This window comes from Petaurus breviceps, unplaced genomic scaffold, assembly GCF_028583685.1.
Source record: "Petaurus breviceps papuanus isolate PSGF00001 unplaced genomic scaffold, PetGlider_PUasm1.0 90205, whole genome shotgun sequence".
NCBI lineage: Eukaryota > Metazoa > Chordata > Mammalia > Diprotodontia > Petauridae > Petaurus > Petaurus breviceps.
In genome coordinates, this window is record NW_027187196.1 from 1,486,468 (window position 1) to 1,492,592 (window position 6,125).

Below are 6,125 nucleotides of genomic sequence, written 5' to 3' on the forward strand. Positions count from 1 at the left end.
GAGAACATGATAATTGTTTAGGATATTGTTATTTGGTAAACAGCTGTATTATCTATGCTGTATAAGAAGCGGTTTCTCTTAAAGTCTTGGAATATTGTAATTTGGGAAATCATAAGCTTCCAAGTCTGTCTGTATTTAAAAGGAAGTTTCAGTTAAGATTGTTTGAAATTGTAAGACTGTTAACTAAGCTATTTGGGCTACTGTTTTAATGCTAAAACCTAAAACTGTGAAAACTTTATTTTGTCTAGTTCTGCTCATTCATAACAGTCCCCCTGCTACTGTATGATGTTGTAAAACTGCCTGGGAAAGCGAGCTTGTTTTAATTATGAAGCTCCTAAACAATAAGCTTGACTTACCGAAAAGCAGAAAAGTCTATGTACAAAAGAGAAAAAAAGGATCTCTAACAATTGGCCTTAGCAGGACAAGCTCAGAAAATTGTGAAGGGAAAGATGTTAAAGATGTAAAAAAATATACCTTATGTGTATGAGTCCTGGTAAATTTGTGGTATATTGCCACTTAATGAGAGTAAATTGATGTTAAGATAAGAAGGTTTGGGGACAAATGGGGATTTCCAAGCCCCTCCTGTCTCTAAATAGTGGTATGGATACCTTTGTATCTGATGGTTAAAGTATATTGAGAAGGGTGTGAGGAAGTATTTAGGAAGAAAAAAGATTTGTAACTAGATTTTATAATTAATAGCTCAATCATATTTGAGAAGAAAAGGAAATAAGAATACAAATGCAATATTGAATCATTATCCCATGGACTGATTTTGGGATTATAAAGTTACTGTAGAAAAGTTATATCTGTGTATATGTCATAGGGATCCCAGTGTATTTCAAGGTGTAATTGGGTATTAATGCCATTGACTGAATTAATTGTTGGGATTAAATCAGAGACACTTTAGTTGAGAGAACAGAAATTTTAGTGTGAGATCAGATTAAGCATAGTTACAGGAAGATGGGGAATCTTGGGAAGTAGATGCAAATACATTAGAGCAATAATCTATAAACCTGATGGGAGATTTGATTTTATTAACAAGAATAAATATAGAAATGAATACAGGTTATTTGAGGCTCACTTTAGAGATGTTCCTTAACCAATGTGAGATTATAATCATATCTTAAACAGACTGTTGGAGCTTGTTATTTAAGATTTGATGGGATTGTTAACTGACTATTCCTCTGAGTCTAACTCCAGGTATGGATATTAAGAAAGGCTATCTAAGCCATCTGAGCCACCGATCCAGGATGCCAGACCCTACGAGGTACAGAAATGGAAGGCCTGTGAAGCCTGGGTATGGAAGGTCGGGAGAACGACTGTTCCACATGAGCTGAGGTAGGATTCTCCTGACTTGACCCTCCCAGTGACACCTGGCAGACTCTGAGCTGGGCTCAATGCAGATTGAAGCTTGGTATACATTTTGCCTGGAATTGACATTCTGAAGTTGGGGGAAATGGTTCCCTCATTACAGCTTTGTCCCTATTCTGGGTGGCAAGTTTCAATGATCAAAAGTTTTGAAAATACAACAACAAATCTATGAAATACTTGATTCTGGAACATCTTAAGTTACTATAAGATAAAGCTATTAGGCTTAGGATTTGGCAAAGGTATTCCCATATAAGTCAGGGTCCTTTAGTTCTTTGTAATAATGTGAGGACAAGTAGGTCAAGGGTTTGTGGGGATATTATTCTGTTATTTAGTTGGTCTCATACTTATCTCAGCTTTCTCATTGGCTAATGTTAAAAGGAGAATAGTTTCTGGACTACTTGGTAAATATTTTAATTGTTATAATTGTTAGGATAACGTGAATCTCTTAGTGAAATCCCATCCTTCTGGTGGAGGAATGAATAATGGATTATATGCAGAAATATAAGAAACTAGTTTTAATGTGTGATCATGACAATTGACCAAGACTCCAATTTTAATTTTGTAAGAATGATAAGCATTCAGGATGGCGTAATAGAAATGCAAATTTAAAGATCTTCCCTGCCCCTAGGCTAAAGTGCACCTGGAGCCTGGGTGGGAGGCTTGTTTTTCAGTAGATACTTCTTGATTGGCCAGTGGGTCCAGAAGGTTGTTACATTCTCTGAGCCAGGAGAAGGCTATATAAGCCCTGATGTGTAGCTTTGTTTTGGGGCTCACTTTGAGAAGTGTTCTGTGGTTTGATATGGATTCTGGTAAGCCGTTGTCTGGAGCCCCCCCCCCCCCTTTGAAAAACCCAGATGTTGATTGGGTATGGATGTAATGGTTGGACAGTTTGGAAAACTGTCTACTTGATCTTTTCTGTCTTGATAATTCTGCCTGTATACTTTGAAGTTCAGGATGCTGACCTTTTTCCCCTGAACAAGGTAAACAATATATGTGTGACTGATTAAAGTAAGCTTGTTAACCCATTTTGAGTTGCTTTCCTTTATCAAAGCAGATCCAAGAACCTGTATTGGCAGCAAACCCTGAGGACCCTTGGGGTGCTTGCTGCTACAAAATGGCGTCACGAACAGGATCTGCAGAGTAAAAGGAAAGTATGAGGACTGGGATAATTGTTTGTTTCCCAGTTGTGGTAGCTGTGATTCTGTGGAGCCGTGGAGCAGGAGAGAAGAATGGCCTGCATGCAGACTTCCCTGAGCTGAGAGGGGAAATGGTGAGCTGCCTGCATCGGGACCTGGGCAGAAGCCAGGAGCGGCTGCTGCCTGCGGGAGGAGAAGGAGCCCAGGAGTTCAGAATTCAGCCACAGGAAAAGATAAGGACTGAGCAGCAAAGCAGGGGCACTGAATGTGTTTCCTGGCTGAATCCCACAGTTTGGGACCCAGGGGGAGGATGGACTTGTGACTATGGGGGGTGGGATGAAGTGCCTTGGATCCCCAGGGACCCCACCTGTTTTGTTGGTTTTGTTGCCCAGCCCCCTCTCTGTACTTGGAAGCAGGGGCTGGAGCTGTGTGAGGGGAAGGACATCCCCCCCCCCCCCCAGAACTTTATTTGCCCTCTTGTTTTGAGTTGAGGTGATAATGCTGTGTACTTTGTGTTTGTTTGAGGGCCAGTGGCCACTTTGGTAACTTTGGTTCTGTATCTTGAAAATGTGACCTAAGAGATGCTTAGTGCTAATTCAAAAGTAAATTGTTTATGCTATGGGCATGAAAGATCTTGGGGTTGAATGTAATGGGAATGCAAATTTGGAAGATCTTCCCTGCCCCTAGGCTAAAGTGCACCTGGAGCCTGGGGTGGGAGGCTTGTTTTTCAGTTGATAGTTTTTGATTGGCCAGTGGGTTCAGAAGGTTGTTACATTCTCTGAGCCAGGAGAAGGCTATATAAGCCCTGATGTGAGGATTTGTTTTGGGGGCTGTAGCAGCAAGCACCCCAAGCATCTGCAGGGTTGCTGCTCACACAGGTTCTTAGATCTGCTTTGATAAAGGAAAGCAACTCAAAATGAGTTAACAAGCTTACTTTAATCAGTCAAACATATTTTGTTTACCTCGTTCAGGGGAAAAAGGTCAGCACCCTGAACTTCAAAGTATACAGGCAGAATTATCAAGACAAAAACAGATCACATGGACAGATTTCAAACTGTCCAACCATTACATCCATACCCAATCAACATCTGGGTTTTTCAAAGGGGGGGGTCGGGCTCTGGACAGCGGCTTCCCAGAATCCAGATCAAATCATAGAAACACTTCTCAAAGTGAGCCCCCAAAACAAAGCCTCACATCAGGGCTTATATAGCCTTCTCCTGGCTCAGAGAATGTAACAACCTTATTGACCCACTGGCCAATCAAGAAGTATCTACTGAAAAACAAGCCTCCCACCCCAGGCTCCAGGTACACTTTAGCCTAGGGGCAGGGAAGATCTTTAAAATTTACATTCCCATTACAGGGGCTCACTTTGAGAAGTGTTCTGTGATTTCATATGGACTCTGGGAAGCCGTTGTCTGGAGCCCCCCTCCCCCCCCCTTTGAAAAACCCAGATGTTGATTGGGTATGGATGTAATGGTGGGACAGTTTGGAAAGCTGTCTACTTGATCTTTTCTGTCTTGACAATTCTGCCTGTATACTTTGAAGTTCAGGGTGCTGACCTTTTTCCCCTGAACAAGGTAAACAATATATGTGTGACTGATTAAAGTAAGCTTGTTAACCCATTTTGAGTTGCTTTCCTTTAACAAAGCAGATCCAAGAACCTGTGGTGGCAGCAAACCCTGAGGACGCTTGGGGTGCTTGCTGCCACAGATGGGTAATTCAGATTGGTTCTAAGGTTCCTTTTGTAAGGGAAGTGAATGAAAGAAGGCAGGAGAGAAAGAGCCTGGAATGTGATGCTGAGGATGGATGGATGGAAAACAACCAGAGGACTTCTGTCAGATGGTGTAATCCCTGCCAGACAACAGTATGAAAAGAGACTTTTGGACGTTGGAAGGAACAATTGTTATTGTTTTCTTTTGAATCCCTGTATCTGCACTCATGAAGGGGACTGCCCCCTTGTATATCGTCAATGCAACGATATATATTCTTATTACTTCCTTGTATTTTGTAACATCAGGAATGATGGGGTGCTTGGGATCTATACTTGTAACATCAGTCTGTAAAACTTTATAATATCAATTTGTAAAATCACACTCCATTCCCCCTTTCTGGGCCCTGATTCGAAAAGTGACCACCTATGGGGTCCCATTTTTACCTTTGATCTCTGTGACCTTTTAGGTTATGGATGGAACATGCAAAGGGTCATAAATGACCCTGTTTGGGGAGGGGGTGGTGCCTGCCCTTTTACTTCTAGCTCAGCGGTTGGGGCTGTAGAAAGCAAATGGTTTTATGCAAGCCCGACAGGTCTCCTCCTCATGGTCCCCCTGGTTCACCACCCTGGTCTCCTCTTTAGCTGGACCCCTGATCTTGCTTTTATTCCTTTTGACTCTCAGACCCTGTCTTCTCTCTCGGTTCGTCTCTTTCATTCGGCAACGTTTGGAGGCAACCAAACTCTTTGGTCTCTCCTACTCTCCTCTTGACTCAGTATCGAACCTTGAGTCTGATGACTCAAGGGTCTGACCAAATAAAAGGAGGGAGTGAAATGCCCATGGCCTCATATACTAAGCCCCTGTATGTAACAATTTTGGAAAATTACTGAAATCCTCCTGAACTTGTACATGCCTAGCCAGGGGCCCCTCTCTTATGTCAGAATGACCCAGGGCAGGACACAGACGTCTGGGACCCCTGATAAGTCAGGGTAGGGCTATACAACTGTCCAGATCAAGGCCTGGCTATAACGGACCTGTTTATCTACCACTGTCAAACTAACTTTACTCCCCACACCCATTTTGCGGTTTTTGACTTTAAATATTCCCCCTTTCCTGATGGTCGGGGCATCTCTCAGAGCTTAGCTCCTGAGTCTGCGGCTGGCCGGCTCATAAACGCTCCCTGATTTGGCTTTATTCAGTCTCAGTCTCTGTTTGGTCTCGGCGTCCATTTCATCCCCATCCCCACCCCTCCTTTCCCTAGTGTACATCCCCTCTCTAATTGTCAATGGAACATAAGCTGTAGCTGCACCAAGCACAGTGCCTGACATAGTAGGTGCTTAAAAATGATTAAGTGCCTACTTTACTACACAGTAAGGCACTGTGTGCCAAGATTCACAGATAAATATGATAGGGCCATTGCCCTCATTAATATACATAAATAACTATAATAGAAATTATAATTTAATAGCACCATAACAGAGATGTAAGCTGATGATGAGTTTTCAGAAGAATCAACTGGTCACTTGTGTCTATGGGCCTTAGAGAAGGCTTAATGGAGGCACCAGCTTTAGAATGAGATTTGAAAGATGGGTAGGATTTCAAAAGGCAAGATCCTGGGGAAGAGAATTCAGGGCATCCTCTGGGAACCATATATAGTTCAGTACACTGAGAGTATGGAATGAGGAGTGTGGGAGATCAAAGTTACAGAGGAGATTGGGGCTAGGTAATGAATGTCCGAAGGAGTTTGAACTTTATTTAGTAGGCAATGGAAGACTTGAGCAGGTAAGTGATTTATGGTGTGTGTATGTATGTGTGCATGTGCACAGTGATATCACATAATAAAACTGGGGTCTATTTTCTGCAACCATATAGAAAAAAGTAACTATGGTATTATTGTATTTTTCTTTAT